The sequence below is a fragment of the Priapulus caudatus genome, unplaced genomic scaffold, assembly GCF_000485595.1.
Source record: "Priapulus caudatus unplaced genomic scaffold, Priapulus_caudatus-5.0.1 Scaffold225, whole genome shotgun sequence".
Lineage (NCBI taxonomy): Eukaryota > Metazoa > Priapulida > Priapulimorpha > Priapulimorphida > Priapulidae > Priapulus > Priapulus caudatus.
This window is the reverse complement of record NW_014577286.1, coordinates 94639-111296: the sequence shown is the minus strand read 5'-3', so window position 1 is coordinate 111296 and position 16658 is coordinate 94639. Positions and strand designations below refer to the sequence as shown.

Sequence of the window (16658 nt, the reverse complement as noted above, 5' to 3'; positions counted from 1 at the left end):
ACCCTCACGACCCCCCCCTGCATACACCCATGAGGTAATGATCGAGCAAGGAAGCGCGCACCACCTTGGTATAGCTTCCCCATCAGCACGCTCGCTTCCTTCTACGCTGTCTTTCTTTGTCGTTCTCCTGATAATATATATGTTATACGGGTATAACGAGTTAAATTATCCGTAAAAAATTAAAGCTTTGGCTATGTGTGTTGGCTATGGTGTATGTGTTTGGCTATGTGTTTGGCTATGGAGTATGTACGCTGTGAGAGTGGTACGTATCATGTACTACTCGCGTTAACGTTAGACTATGGGTGTAACCCTGCGAATGAAATAGATGGTTTAGTCAGAGAGGAGGATGAGTCTAGGTTGCCTCGAGATGTCAGAAACATATTTATAATCTCTTGGGAGTGATTTTTCGAGTTTAACGAAATAAAAGTCGGTCGAAAAAAAATCCGCGGCAGAGATGGCTATAGGGGAAATCGGCTTGCACCTCTCCCCCTCTCTCTCTTTCTTCCCCTCCTCTCTATCTCTCTCTCTCTCTCTCTCTCTTTCTCTCTCTCTCTCTCTCTCTCTCTCTCTCTCTCTCGCTTTCTGTATTCCACTGTCTCCCTTCTCTTTCGCCTTCACACTCTGTCTCTTTTTTTTCCTGGTTAAGAAAAATTCACATTTGAGCTTTTTTTTAAACGGGGAAGTGTTGCGAGACATTCGTTGTATAGCTCCGCTCGCTGGCACCCGTTTTTTGGGTTAAAACAACATTTCCTGGCTGCCAATTGCAAGGCCGTGGCCGTTTCAAGTCAGTAATAGTGTCGTATTATCAAAAGCTGCGCGCGTTCCTCGATATCTACCTTGAAAATCTTTCAACTATTATCGTCGGGCCTCGTTTTCACGCACAAAGGCCAGAATTCTTGGCCCGCTATTTATTTCTCGCGACGACGTCGCGATTGAAATTTACGTTTCGCGAATTCCAGTCGCAGGTATCCTGTGGTTTTTGAGGTGGAAAGGGTTGTAATGACATGCGGGAGCCTCGAACCCAGCACGATTCCGTGTATATACCAGCCGCGACCTTTGAGTCTGGATCAAGATAGATTGGGCGGCTTTTTTCTCGCGCTCAAGCAGGCGCGCACCGCTCAAGGTTGGTAATGTTCGCTACCTTGAGATGTGGCTAGGGCCGAGAAATCAGGATGAATATCGCGGAGAAGAACTGATCAGTTGTTGTGTGAGTTTGGCCGTATATCCAGAGTATACGCTCAGCAAACACCGATGATACTACACTCGTTAGTAGGTAGAGATAACGAATTGCGCTCACAGGACGTGGTCGTAGCGTGGGGCTGGATGGATACGACGAATGCACTCGTCGCTGTTTAAAACGAGCTTTGTACGATTTATAAACGATAAGGTTGAAATCGTGCGTATGTGCGTGCGTTCGTGCGTGCGTGCGTATGTGACTATATGTGTTCGTATACGCATGTGCGTGTGCCATTCTGTCTCTATCTCGCTGTGCGTGTGCGTGTGCGTGTGCGTGCATGCGTGTGTGCGCGAGTGAGTGAGCGAGTTAGTGAATGAGTGAGTGCGTGCGTGCGTGAGAGAGTGAGTGCATGAGGAAGCGAGCGAGCAAGCGTGCGTGCATCCGGCGTGCGTGTATGTGCGTGACTGTCTGTGCGCGTGTGTGCTTGACGCAGCCGTGTCCCCCTGCAGTGCAATTACACTCGCGCGTCTATAGTAACGGGTCGGCGTCTGCTGTCGTGATGTCGTCATGTCGGCGGCTGGCTCGCGGGCATCGTCGTAATGACGTGTGCAAGACAACACAGGACGTTCGTGAGCGCGAAAGCAGACACACAGAGGAAAGAGAGACGACGGAAGATGAGATCGAGAGAAGTATGAAGGTAGAGCGAGAGGGAGAAGAGCAGAGAGGGCGGTAGAGGAGAGAAGAGAGGGACGAGGACGACGAGCCGCACCGCGAAGAGATGAGAGAGAGGAGACGAGAGCAGAGAGACGAGGAGAGAGAGGACAGGGAGGAGAGTGAGAGAGCGAAGAGAAGAGCGAGGAGACGTCGAGAGAGCGATGATGCGAGAGCGAGGGAGAGCAGAGAGCGAGAGAGCGAGAGAGAGAGAGAGAGAGAGAGAGATTAGAGAGATAGAGAGAGAGAGAGAGAGCAGAGAGAGGCGAGAGTGCGAAGAGAGGAGAGAAGCAGAGAGAGAGAGAGCGAGAGAGAGAGCGAAAGACGGAGAGCCGGGCCTCGAGAGGCGATGAAGAAGAGGAGAAGAGAGAGAGAGAGATGAGAGAGACCTATCATCTAGGTTAGAGAGAGAGAGAGAGAGAGAGAGAGAGGGGGGCGGTGACATCCCGGCGGGGCGGTGGAGAGACGTGTGCGAGACAACGGCACTTTCGTTCGTCTGACTCAGTCGTCCGCTCAAATATTTTCGTTTCGATTTTCGGGCTAACAGGCCGGATTAGTCAGCTCGCAGTTTTGCTCAGTTTTGAGCACACGTGGGTGTGCGAACTCGCTCTGTCGCACGCAGGATATCCTGAGATTCTGATACACGCTAGACTCGTGTGTACGCACGCATACCTACAAAACGTCTGCAAAGAGGATGTGAGCAAATTCGGTCCCATTTTCAGGAACGGACCACTTTGGGACAGCTAGGGGTACAGGTGGGGTTCGGGTAGGAATCTTTTTTTAAACATTTTTCTGCAAATCGGTAGGATGTGCGTTCGTGGAAGCGGATAGCAGTAATGCGAAAGTAACTTTCCTACGTGAAGTGTTTCCAAATATAGTGTATCGTATAGTGTGAAAATATTTCCGTGTGTATGTAAAGGCTGTACCATCGTTTGCGCAATATCCTCACGAATACCCACCCATTTCCACGTGTTCACTGGTATTTCCCCGCTATAAGGAAACAAACCAAGCCTTAGATTTTTGCCTTCATATTTTCGTGCGTTTTTCGTTAATCGGTTGATCGTCTGACAAGAATGCAGGCTCGCGCTCTCAGCCGCGCGCGCCTGCTTGCTGAGTCAGGCGATGTTATAGCAGCGTCAGTGCTGCAGGGGCCGTTCCCCGTCATGTCGTCCTGACGACACTCCCACAGCGGGTTCGTGCGTCGTGACGCTGTAGGATCCTGCTTCTGACGCAGCAGATTCCTGCGTCGTGACGTTTGCATCGGGCGTCGTGTCATCGCATGCCGTTGCGGGATTGGTGCGTCGTGACGTTGCAGGATCTGTGTGACGTGACGTTGCAGGATCTGTGTGTCGTGACGTTGCAGTGTCAACGTATAAAAAATGTGGAACATCATACAACCTCGACAGTGTGATCAGTGTATGTCTTAAGATAATATGTTCAAGATTATATATTAGCCCTTATAGATTATAGTATCGCTGGCCATTGACGTCGTGTGTTGTTTTTATGTTATAAGTTTAAATGGCAAAATTGCGCATTTCATCATTGCACCATTACGAGTAGCCGTGTGCAGTAGTTATAGATTATTGATTATTATAGGTATTATAGATACTGCATTTGATACAGATATCGATTATTGTACTAATGCGCATTTGCCCTCTGGGTGTAGGGGAAATTAAAGTTTGGTGCCAGTCTAATTCGTATTTCTTTCTTATTTTACAGTGACACTCGATGGATTGGAACCGTGACATGGCTGTTTTAGACTGACACTGCAGTGTGAATTTAATGTTACTTCTTAGGAGGTGAGTAATTTATTACTGATCGCATATATATTAGGGTATTATTAATAATGATTTTTTTCTCGTTTTTAAATGTATGTTTATATTATAAATATACTATATTATATTTTTGAGTTATACATTTAATTCAAATGAAGGGTTGTTTTTCTTAATGATATTTGGCAATGAATTATAATTATGCGCACTAGCTTAATGCGTGTCAGTTTTATTGCCAGTCTTGTAAACTGTAGGCCAGCATTGTATATAGCAATGCCCGCAGGTACCTATCAGGTTACTCTGGGATATTTAGTACTTTATATTTCGTATTGTTGTTACCTATCCATATCTTGTTTTTATACGACCATGACTGCATCAGGCAAAGTCGTAATGTATTTAACTATTTACAAGTTAGACAGCACATGATCAGTTACTCTACCTAGTGATGATCAGTTACTCTACCTGTATCTCTACCTGTACTGGGCAGGTTATCCTACAACAGCCTGTAGCGCTTGCACCGCAGTTATGCCGAGCCACAGTTATAGCTGTTCTTACGTATAGTTTCCTGCGCGGTATAGCAACTGTACTGTGACGTTACCCTTTCATGCCGGCATTTCTGATATAAAGGACAAAAGTGAAATGTTGACTAAGTAATCTAAAAACTTGTGTCAACACCAGGGTTGAACAACGCTGGCCACATTTTCACCAGGATGTCTGCGGCCGTGAGGCAACCGAATTTCTCGCATTTATAGTATGACTGATGGTTGCAGGGGGGTGAGGGGTTGCTATGTGTGACGTAAGGTGAATAAGTGGTCGGTTATATGAGTGTAAGTGTTGAGCATGTCTAGCAGTCCAATTGCATGATGAAATCAACGGATTTCGTAGACACTCCATATTTAAACACCTGCGGAATGAGACTTATAGTACACACCAGGTCTCTAGTAGTAAGTGCGTTATTTAGTGAGCCCTCGCTGCATATAAGATCAGGGAGTTGTGATTTTTTCGTTTTTTGGCGGAATTCCGCTTTTTTAACAGCTCCGGATCGATTTTTTGAAACGTCAAAATTTGTAATAAAAATTTAACAAAAACAGGTGTGTAATTTTTTTTAGCTAGTAAGTTCAATATTACAGAAATAACGTTCACTGTGGGACTAAACTTAATAGCAAGAAAATTGTGATTTCAAAGTTAATTCTAGATGCCAGGAAATGGCTCAGATTGCAGGAAAATGCTTCCTTACTCAGCCCCCAGACCCCGGGCTGTGGTTTTTTTTCTTCAAACCCCAGCAATCATACCTCTGGACCAGTCATGTGTGTGTGTTATGTGATAGAATAAAGCGCTGTCGTGCTAATCATCGGCAGTCAGGGGAAAAATACCAGGTAAAAAATAGGGCAAGTGGATTAAAAGAAGTTCGATCAGCGTTGATTTCGTTAACTCGGTCAACGATTGTCCGTCATTAGATTACAAACGGTCGCAGTGGTAGGCCTCCGAAGGTCACCGATGTGTAGTGAATATACGCGTAGTAGAACTATTAGCAGGTAGCTATAATCTTCAACGCTAGTAGCAGTGCAGAGGCATAGTATAAATTCAATTCAATTCAATTCAATGTACTTTATTTACACTTATGAATTACATTTTGCAGGTAACATAATTAGGTAAGCAAGTTAATAGACATTGCTAATAAAATTAAAACAATTCTATAAAAACATGTTGATGCCAGGCTGTCTGCAATAAATGAAATGATCTCCCCTTGTTGCTCGATACTGAGTCGGGGTTTTGTGAAATATCTTCCGCGTATGATGAACGCTTCTAGTCTACAGTAAAGTAGCCGTGATTGCAGTATATAGATCGAATTTAGTTTGGCTGTAAGGTACGCGTAATGTGTAGCTTGAGCAGATTTCGTGGCCTCAAGGAATACCTGTCCGGCCCCAGCTGCCAGTGCATATATAGGGACAGGTGTAGAATTTGAATTTCATAGTCAATGCATCCTCGGCCGTAAACTGCGTGTCCTTCTATGTGTACCTGCGCGTGCGCACGTGTGCGTGTTTTTCGCTTACGCAAGCAGATCTAAGCAGTGTCTGTATTATACACTCAAGAACTACGGCAATAAGTACCAAGACATAATAACTGATGGTTGCCATGGAAACATAAAAGTTCGGCATGATTTATGCATACCGCCATATGGTGCCTAATAAGTCGCCCGTAGATTACTGACAATATTCTCATCAACACACGCGTGGCGTTGTGTGAAAGTGTAAAAGTAAAACGTGTTGTTGTCAGAGCAAAGTTGCGTCCGTACTCGCCACATGGGATGGGCGCGTCCACCAGTGTTGTTCTTCCTTTTACCTATTTCGCAGTCTACGCGATAAACCTCTCGTCTTGGCCAATCACAAAGCGTCTACATACGCCTGGTCACAGCAACTATTTGTAGTTTCATGTAGTAAGAACAAGCGGATGACGATGCATACATACCGGAGGTGCGAAGTGTCGGAATCAGAATCACACCGAAATAAAAATATTTCCATGAATCTCGACTCGTACATAATAAAAACGCGCCCAATAACGCCGTAAAGCCATTATATTACCTAATGCATGATGACGTGGGCGGTATAGCGGACCTGTAGTAGTGTTGTGTTCATGACTAATGTAATATCAAGTGTACATAATAGAGATGTAATATGCACTCTTGATAGTATGCAGTCAGATATGACTGGTGCGCGTGTGCAACTATTGCGCAGGAAAGCGGAATCGGCATAGACGAAACAGCGGGTGCAGCTCTCTGAGTGTTTGCTCGTGTTTTTGTATATCCTCAGACGAATATTATCATGAGAGTTGTTTGGACGTGTATACGGTATATACACACACAGATATATATACATGCTGCTGCACCAGCCTCAGCAACGGTAGCAGCGGCAGCAGCGGCAGCAGCGGCAGCAGCGGCAGCAGCGGCAGCAGCGGCAGCAGCGGCAGCAGCGGCAGCAGCGGCAGCAGCGGCAGCAGCGGCAGCAGTGACATCAGCAGTAGCAGCAGTAGCAGCAGCGGCAGCAGCAGCAGTAGTAGCAGCAGTAGTAGTAGCAGCAGCAGCAGTAGTAGCAGCGGCAGCAGCGGCAGCAGCGACATCAGCAGCAGCAGCAGCAGCAGTAGTAGTAGCAGCAGCAGTAGCAGCAGCGGCAGCAGCGGCAGCAGCGGCAGCAGCAGCAGCAGCAGTTGATTTGGCCACGTATTGAGTGCCAGTCTACCACATCGCTATCGATGCTAATGAGTTGCACTTGATCGTCGTTTAATGAGCTTCTAATTGCATGATAATTAACGTCGCTGTTTGCATCATTGTAATGTTAGCTGTATATTGCGACCGGTGTGCGGTTTCACTGATGTTTGTATTGTTTGTAACACGCCAGCTCGTATGTTGTTGTGGCGCTCAGAGAGCTACTCCGCTGTCTGTTTCATTGCAACCAGTGTCCAGTTTTCTACATTGCTGTTCGCTCGGCATAGTATATTACGACCTTTGTATGAACTGATCTGTGTTGTCAGAATGCATTTGATGTGTACGCAGTACACTAGAGACACCTGGTGAGTTGTATTGCCGATGGCCTTGTGTGCGATAATGCATGGTAGCGTTGATTCTAAAATAGATGAAAAATCCTCGCCGTAGCGCTTTTTTTTCATTTTACAATTTTTATCGTAACACAAATTGACACAAGATGCAATGTTTCTTTTTAGGTTTTTTTTCCCGCACGGAAAAGCAATCGCGTAACGGACTAATTAAAGAGTCGAAGAATCTCTCCCCCTTTTTCTTACTCGACTCGCTTTTTCTTACATTCCGTACATGTAAGAGATATTAGGTGATGTCTTCTGATGCGATAACACGAGTTCGTTTTAAACCGGTCGTTTCAATTCAGCGCGCGCATGATTTAGCGGACGACGGCTGATGACGTCACCGGATGACGTCGGCCTATGACGTCAGCCGATGTAAGTCGGCTTCGGTTTTTCCAACCTGGATCTTTGAGAGGTGTCTTGACGCCCGTCGTCGCGTGCATGTCGATATGATAATGAGGCAAAAATGACCAGGTGTACGTGCATGTGTATGTGTGTTATGCGATAGAGTATAAAGTGCAATCATACTAATTAGCGATAGAGCGGGAAAAATATCAGGTAAAAAATAGAGAAAGCGGTTTAAAGAAGTTTGGTCGGCAGTAACTGCGATAACTCAACCGACGCCTGTGCGTGCGTGCGTGCGTGCGTGCGTGCGTGCGTGCGTGCGCTTGCCAGCGAGCGTACGTGTGTGCGTGTGAGTGTACTTCCTGTGTGCACTAGTGTGTCTAGGTGCGTGCCAACGAGCGTGGGTCCGGGTATTACTAGTAGTATTAGTATAGTGTACGTGCGTACGTGCGTGCATGTACGTGTGCGTGTGTGTACGTGCGTGCATGTGCGTGTGCGTGGGTGTACGTGCGTGCATGTGCGTGTGCGTGGGTGTGTGCGTGCGTGCGTACGTGCGTGCATGTACGTGTGCGTGCCTATGCGTGCCTGTGCGTGTGCGTACGTGTGTGCGTGCGTACGTGTGTGTGTGCGTGCGTGCGTACGGGTGTGCGTGCGTACGTGTGTGTGCGTGTGTGCGTGTACGTGCGTGCGTGCGTACCTGCGCGCGCGTGCGTGTGTGTGTGGTGGGTGGGTGGTGTGTGTGTGGGGGGGGGGTCCGTTTGCGGTTATGGATGGATGGCATGCCGTGTATTATCGCATCACGATCTGTAAACGTAGTTACCCTGAAGCTGTATGGCTGTTTCTCGCACGCACGCACGTGCGCGCGCACGCGCAACGTAAGCCGCGTTCACACGGAGCGTTCGTCCCGGGTCGAAAACGATCCGAGATTGACTCGGATCAACAACGACACGGAGCGTCGTTGAAGAGAGCGTTCACGCGGTTTATTCCCGGTAGGGGAATTATCTGGGTCAGCTTATGCTTAATTTCTATCCTGTATGGGTACGAATGCACATCCTGAATCAAAATTCTCCTCAGAGACTCCCTCGGAATGCCCAATTGTTGGCTGCGCCAACGTAACGACTTCTTTGGACTGCGGCCAACCGAGGTCCTGACTGAGGTGATGTTCTCCTCTGTCCTTGCGCTCTTTTGTCTCCCTGAGTGTGTGGGAGTATTCCCTTTGGCATTGAGGTTCTTGACAGTCCCATGCACCCTGAACTTCTGTACCCATCTTAGAATGAGTCATTTGTTTAGATAGGTGCGGCAATTGAATTCCCTCTTGAACCGTGCTTGTACAGTTTTGAACGATTTGGTCGAAAAGTACGTTTCCACGGACCATGATTTCTGTCGAAGAGTCCAAGGCATCTTGAAAAACTCTTGATTCTAATCTGATTGGCAACTATTCACCTCTTTAAATCTGAAAAATGAAAGGGTTAACATCAATATCAAAAAAGTTATTAACACTTGTTTGGGTTGCATTTTTTTGGGGTCACCCTGTACATGTACACACGCACGTCCGCTTGTATATCTACATGTACACATGCACGCTCGCTTGTACATGTACACACGCACGCTAGCTTGTACATGTACGCACGCCTGCTCGCTTGTACATGTACACACGCACGCTAGCTTGTACATGTACGCACGCCTGCTCGTGTGTACATGTACACATGCACGCTCGCTTGTACATGTACACACGCACGCTCGCTTGTATATATACACGATGTTTGGTCGATCAGTTCTTGGATCGATCATCTATGCTATGCGAGTTGCGAGTTGAAAAAAAACAATGCGTCCAAGAGAACAATCAAGCGAACAATGCGAATTTAACAATCAATGTACAGCAACACGCGCGCACGCACACACACGCGCGCACGCACACTAACGTAGACATTCACGCACACACACGCGCGCACGCACACTAACGTAGACATGCACGCACACACACACGCGCGCGCACGCACACTAACGTAGACATGCACGCACACACACGCGCGCACGCACACTAACGTAGACATGCACGCACACACGCGCGCACGCACACTAACGTAGACATGCACGCACACACGCGCGCACGCACACTAACGTAGACATGCACGCACACACACGCCGCGCCACCCAGCATCACTGAACGTAGACACTGCCACGAACACAGCGGCGCATCGCACACTAACGCTAGGCATGCCACGTACCATCACCGTCCAGGCCGCGCACGCACACATAAGCGTAGACATGCAACGCACACACGCACGGCGCGCACACTAACGTAGACATGCCGAACCCACACCGCAGGCCGCAACACACACTAGAACTAAGACATGCAACAACGCCACACACGCCGCGCGCACACACTAACAGTAGACATGGCAAGCACACAACGCCGCGCAAACGCACGGCACACAACCGGTAGACATCACACCACACTCCACGCGCGCGACGCACACTAAATGTAGAACATCACGCGCACACACCGACACTGGCGCGGAGCCACGGCACACAACGTAGCCATGCACGCACAACCCGGGCACGCGACGCACGCAAACTAACGTGAGACATGCACGCACAACCAAACCGCGCAGACGCACACTCAAGAGCACATGCACCGACGCACCAACGCACACCTCACCGCAGGCATACACCGGCCAGCGCAACACACGTGGCACGACTAACTTGATCATCACCGCACACGGACGCGCGCACGCCACAATAAACGTAGAGCATGCACGCACGCACGCCACACAACACACGCGCGCGCCGCACAAACGCGAGCACACCGCACCGAGTAATTCCACCATGCTTAATATAGAGATGCTAACGAACGCTGGCTCAGTGCTATCGGTGTGATGAGGCTGAGGGGAGAGATACGGAGAGACCGCTAACTCCTATCGCAGTTTGATTGAACGCCTATACAGATTGACGTGAGCGAGCCGAGTTATTCTTACAGGGTGCAGACAGGTGGGCAAGCGCCTAGTGGTGATTATGGTATTATAGTACGGTCACGTTGATCGAGCTGGTATGCAGCGAGAGCGAGAGAGAGAGAAGAGAAGGAGAGAGAGAGAGAGAGAGAGAGAGAGAGAGAGACGAGAGAGAGAGAGAGAGAGAGAGAGAGAGAGGGAGGGAGGGAGGGAGGAGGGAGGCGAGGGAGAGAGAGAGAGAGAGAGAGGAGAGACGAGAGAAGCGAGATGAGAGAGAGAGGGAGAGACGAGAGACGAAGAGAGAGAGAGCAGAGAGGAGAGTAGAGAGAGAGAGAGAGAGGAGAGAGAGACGAGAGAGAGAGAGAGAGAGAGAGAGAGAGAGAGAGAGAGAGAGAGAGAAGAGAAGAAGAGAGAGAGAGACGAGAGAGAGAGAGAGAGAGGAGAGAGAGGAGAGAGAGAGAGAGAGAGAGATAGAGAGAAGGAGAGAGCAGAGAGAGAGACGAGAGAGAGACGAGAGAGAGAGAGGAGAAGAAGAGGAGACGAGAGAGAGAGAGAGAGAGAGAGAAGAGAGAGAGAGAGAGAGAGAAGAGAGAGAGCAGAGAGAGAGACGAGAGAGAGAGAGCAGAGAAGAGAGAGAGAGAGTAGAGAGAGAGAGAAGAGGAGAGAGAGAGAGAGAGGACGAGAGACGAGAGAGAGAGAAAGAAGAGAGAAGAGATAGCTAGACGAGAGAAGAGATAGACGAGAGAAGAGATAGAGACGAGAGAAGAGAGAGAGAGAGAGAGAGAGAGAGAGAGAGAGAGAGAAGAGAGAGAGAGAGATGAGAGAGAGAAGAGAGAGAGAAAGGGAGAGGAGGAGAGAGACGAGAGAGAGAGAGCGAGAGAGAGAGAGAGAGAGAGGAGAGAGAGAGAGAGAGAGAGAGAGAGAGGAGAGAGAGAGAGACGAGAGAGAGAGAGAGAGAGAAGAGAGAGGAAGAGAGAGAGAGAGAGAGAAGAGAGAGAGAGAAGAGAGAGAGAGAGAGAGAGAGAGAGAGAGAGAGAGAGAGAGCGACTCGCGCGGGCTAGTTTGCGATTTTTCTGTTCTCGTTAATTTCTCACGTTGCTTTCCGGCTCATGCGGATTACCAACATGTATATACAAATAAAATAGATTTTACATGGCTTGCCAGTTCACCTATGTTACAGATTCACGTTGCTTCTCAGTTCGCGTGGCTTGCCAGTTCGCATAGCTTGCCAGTTCGCATAGCTCAGTTCACAATCTTCACATAGCTTGCCAGTTCGCGTGGCTTCTCAGTTCGCGTGGCTTGCCAGTTTGCATAGCTTGCCAGTTCGCATAGCTTGCCAGTTTGCATAGCTTGCCAGTTTGCATAGCTTGCCAGTTCGCATAGCTTGCCAGTTCGCATAGCTTGCCAGTTCGCATAGCTTGCCAGTTCGCGTAGCTTGCCAGTTCGCGTAGCTTGCCAGTTCGCGTTCGTTACGAGTTCCCGTGGTTTTGGGAGGGGGTTTTGCATGGTTGTGTTGGCGTAAGAATCACTTTACTATTTGATAGTACGATCGCTGTGAGTTTTTTCGTTTTTATTTTCGTTTCATGAAATTTCTGCCCCTTTTCTCAAACAAGCTTGAAAACACCTCGCTTATAAACAATACACGTCACAAGCTTTCGCAACGAAAATCAAGTTAGTCCACGAAGATTGGCGATGCCTGCTGATATTGTAAAGGTTTTACGAAAATGGCCGAGTTCTGGCGAGCAAGGTCCTTCAAAGTCAAATATCAACGTCAATGAACGTGAAAAAACGTGGCTGTTGCGCGCATTCGTTCTTGGACGGGTAGTCAATGTCAGAGGGATTCCTCTGTATTCACCGCTGGAGGCGCCACATGGTGAAGTCGAGCGCAGGTTCCCGCTTGACATGACGAAGAAACGCTGTGCTTTGCGCCAAAGAAATAATATGTACATCGGTTGTTTATATGAACATTCGTTATTCATATGAACATCGGGAGTTTATATGAACACCGGTTGTTCATCTGTTCATCGGTTGTTCATCTGTGTTCATTGGCGCACAGCCGAGGGTAATCCGACCGAGATTATCTCTTTCTCGCGTAGGGGATGTGTAATGCCCTCGCTGTCATTGTACTTTACATAAGTACATGTACATGTTCGTGCCTACATGTACATGTACATGTACATGTGTTCAGAGACTTAATCGGTATACGTGTGTATAGACTCGCCTGTGGTTGTTGCGCTGAGAAACTTGAATATATCCTCGAGCAGTCTTAGCAAACCGAGTTAAAGCACATTGAGGGCAGTCTAGGACCGGATAGAGGAAATGCCGTAACTCAGAGGCAATTCTAGGCTTGCCATCTTAGAGGATCGGTTCATGTAAAAACGACGGGTACCACGAATCTGGGAAATTTTAGAATCCGGAGACGCGGGAACGGGATACGAAAAAACCTGCAGATAAATCGGTTTCGAGATGAGGTGTCATTTTTTGCGGACAAATTCACACCGAAACCAGATGGAAAGCAAACCGACTTCCTTCAAAAATATCCCAAGTATTTTTTCGCAGTATAGCGCCGGTGAAACTGTCTTCGCGCCAAACTGCACCGGCGTTTTTTTGTCGGGGATTTTGTTGTCGATAGTTTGACTTTCATAGCTTGAATTCGCTGGAAACATCTGTGAAAAGTTTTCTCTGTCTCCACGTGGTGAGAGCTAGCTATATATATTACCCATGCAGCGTGCGTGCGTGTGCGTGCGTGCGTGCGTGTGTGACAGTGTGTGCGCGAGGGAGTATGTACGCGCGTGCGTGTGCATCTGCATGAGTGCGTGTGCGCGCGTGCGGAAGAGTGTGCATATCCGTGTGTGTGGCCGACATTTTTGCGTTCATATCTGACGTATATACAGATCAGTATATAATTATTTACAATAGTCGCATGTTACACACTGACTACGCTATGAATTTTACGAGGTGTATATTTGTAAAAAAAATATTAATATTTTCGATGAAAAGCAAGTTAACGACCATAAATAGATCGTCAAACTCTTACCTGACATGATTGTTATTATTCTAGTTAAAAATATAAAAACATGCGGGCGAGTTGACGTAATTTTCGCACGTTATGGTCCCGCTATGAGCTTTGTATGCGTCGCCACTCTTCGTATAAATTGAACAAAATGGCAAAATAGGAAGTACACTACAGTAATTTAACCATAGACAAAACCGTAACTGTATTCCCATAGATTATATGGAAAGGGCGAGGGGACGGGAATGCCCCGTGTACGAGAAATTATTATTTGCGGTGACGTAATCACTTTATGTCGACTAGTGGCGTAGTGTTTGCAGGCGTAGAATGCAGGATGTGCGTCGGCTGCGTGTGTTTTGCCGTAGCGTGTGTGTGTTTGTGTGCGTTTACCCACATCGACGTGCGATGGATAGAGTCTTGGAGTTATCTAACTCACATATAAGTGGTATTTCTTTTCGGTGTCGTGGTTTCAGTTCGCCTGCGGATGTGTGGTGTAATACTGAGAACTAGTTTGTGGATAGCAGCTCGAATCCGGAATGGCGTGAGTTTTTTTCACACAATTATAAATTTTTATTGCAGCGAATTTTTAATTACACTAGTCGATAACCGTGCTTCTGTATGATTAACCTCTGCTTTAATAATGAACAGATAGACATTTGGTCAAATCATAAATATATTTGAATAATGTAGAGTTAATAGTGACAATAACAGACTTTCACTGCTATTCACTTCATGCGTTTGCGACAGATTTTCATTACTGTGTGTTTGATTTTGCGATAACCACTGAATTAATAATGATTAATTAGTTACGGGATTTTATTAATTGCGCTGGATAAATTTTTTAACCTTCCCTACTGACCTCTGCTAGCCTAAAGCATATGTTTCATACGCACTCCATGCTTTATTCATGTTTTAGTAAAACACAGCACTTTTTTTCAATTGAAATCTGTATTTTGTAGGTTACTCTTGCAAACGAAAAGTACGCGTGTGTTATTGGGCTAGTATGAATGCATCTTCCTTGTGACATAGTTGAGTTTGAGTGAGTCTTGATTCGGTGCATATACATATAATATATATACATATATATATGTATATATATATATATACCTATTCCTTCGGTGTATATACATACCTATTCCAGTTATGTGAACGCGGCACGTGATTGGGGATACGTTATTGGCGGTGAACCACGGGCACACACGAGGCTCTGCGTGTGTCTAGCTCCTGGGTCAACAGTTCAGCAGGGTGCTTACCAGCGCGTGTTGCCGATATGAACCTATCGCACACCCCCCGTGCGATATAGAATTACCTGTCGTTTGCTACACTACTGTAACCGCTTCCGTCCGCACAGCGTGGCTGTGGGCGGATGCGGCCGTTTAGAGGTATTAATTATTTTGCAGAATTCGTCGCGCTGTCATTGTTGTTGTTTACGTTCCTCTAATGTGCGTATTGTGTTAATATCCTGTGTTAGTTACGGTACTACCAGCCGATCCGCTTGTGCCGCACCGTGGTTAGTCGGATGAGAAGCATAACCGAAATGTGTGCATGTGCATGTGTGTGTGTGTGTGTGTGTGTGTGTGTGTGTGTGCGAGAGCGAGAGAGAGAGAAGAGGAGAGAGAGAGAGAGACGAGAGAGAGAGAGAGAGGAGAGAGAGAGAGAGAGAGCAGAGAGAGAGAGAGAGAGTAGAGAGAGAGATAGAGAGAGGAGAGAAAGAGAGAGAAGAGAGAGAGAGAGAGACAGAGAGAGAGAGAGAGAGAGAAAGCAGAGCGAAAGAGAGAGCGAGAGAGACGAGAGAGTCGAGAGAGAGAGAGAGGAGAGCGAGAGAGAGAGAAAGAGAGAGAGAGCCGTAGAGAGACGAGAAGAGCAGAGAGAGAGAGAGAGAGAGAGAGGAGAGAGAGAGAGAGAGAGAGAGAGCGAAGCGCGCGCAGACGAGAGGAAAGGGCGAAGCAGTAGAGAACCCTGTGATTGCCTCACTCTTTATCTCTCCGGGGGGGGGGGATTCCCATTCTGCTCCCCCCCCAACGTCTCATCCTCGCACAATCGCCGAAACCATCGGCAACACCAGTGCGGTCTTGCAGCTCTATATATTTGATCATCTCTGGTTTGTAACGACGCCTTATATCATATCTCCCGGCGTTTGAGACCCGATATTTCTGCCGTGCGTACGTCGCACTGCCTAAAGCCAACGGGTCGCCATTCACATCGCATATACCCTGCATTTATATTTGGAGGAACGCGAAGAGCGGAGAGGGAAAAAAAACATTACGCGACCAGCTATAGACGATCGACGGAAGTCACAATTAGCCGTGAGGCGCGCATGGGTAATGTTAAAGCCGGCTTGCGGACTTTGGCTAATTATGGGAGTTTTTCCCCCATCTGGTGGCGCAGTAACAGAGAGAGAGGCAGCGGGGTGAACGCGTGGCGTTTGTTCGCGGCAGGCTGGGATGAAGAGGCGGGAGGAGGGGAAGATGAGGGAGGGGGAAGGAGGAGGGGAGGGAGGAGGAGGATGAGGAGAGGGGGATGGGAGGAGGAGGAGGGGAGGATGAGGAGGAGGGGAGGTGAGGAGAGGGAGGGGAGGAGGAGCGGGGGATGGGAAAGAGAGGAGGAAGGATGAAGAGAGGAGGAGGAAGAAGGAGGGGGGAGACGGATAAATATATATATATATTTATTTATTATTAACATATATAACAAACCATCTATATGATCCATGCATACGATCCTGTCTGTATCCTCCATGTATGATCTCACACAATCGTGGCATCACGTTCGCTGGTCGTCGTCGCCTGGGCGGGTCTCGCTCCATATTTGGTCAGTTCTGTATATATATATATTATGATATATTTTTTCTCAGCTATCGCGCTGAGTTTCAGCCGCGAGCGTCAGAGAGCAGTCAGTAATGCGCGCGTGTTCTCGTTACGAACAACAAACAGCAGGCAGGGGAAGTCGGTATTCAGAGCTTTCAGCGTTTCTCGCTTCGTGGCCCTGTTCCCGGCGTGAGTGTTGTTGTTGCTAGCGTGTATAGTGTGGCAAGGCGGCAAGTGCGCACGCGCGCGCGCGCCTGCTCTCCAGTCTCCCTGCATGCGTGCTTGCCTGCGGTG

At 47.8% G+C, this 16658-nt stretch overlaps 1 long non-coding RNA gene across 1 annotated transcript in view; it reads left to right on the top strand.

Annotated features, from left to right (window-relative positions):
- Positions 1 to 16658, top strand: part of LOC106807608 — a 66698-nt gene that overhangs the window by 14841 nt on the left and 35199 nt on the right. The window contains exon 2 of the long non-coding RNA XR_001393685.1: positions 3608 to 3687. This is a non-coding gene — a long non-coding RNA (uncharacterized LOC106807608). The remainder of the gene's footprint in view (positions 1 to 3607; positions 3688 to 16658) is intronic.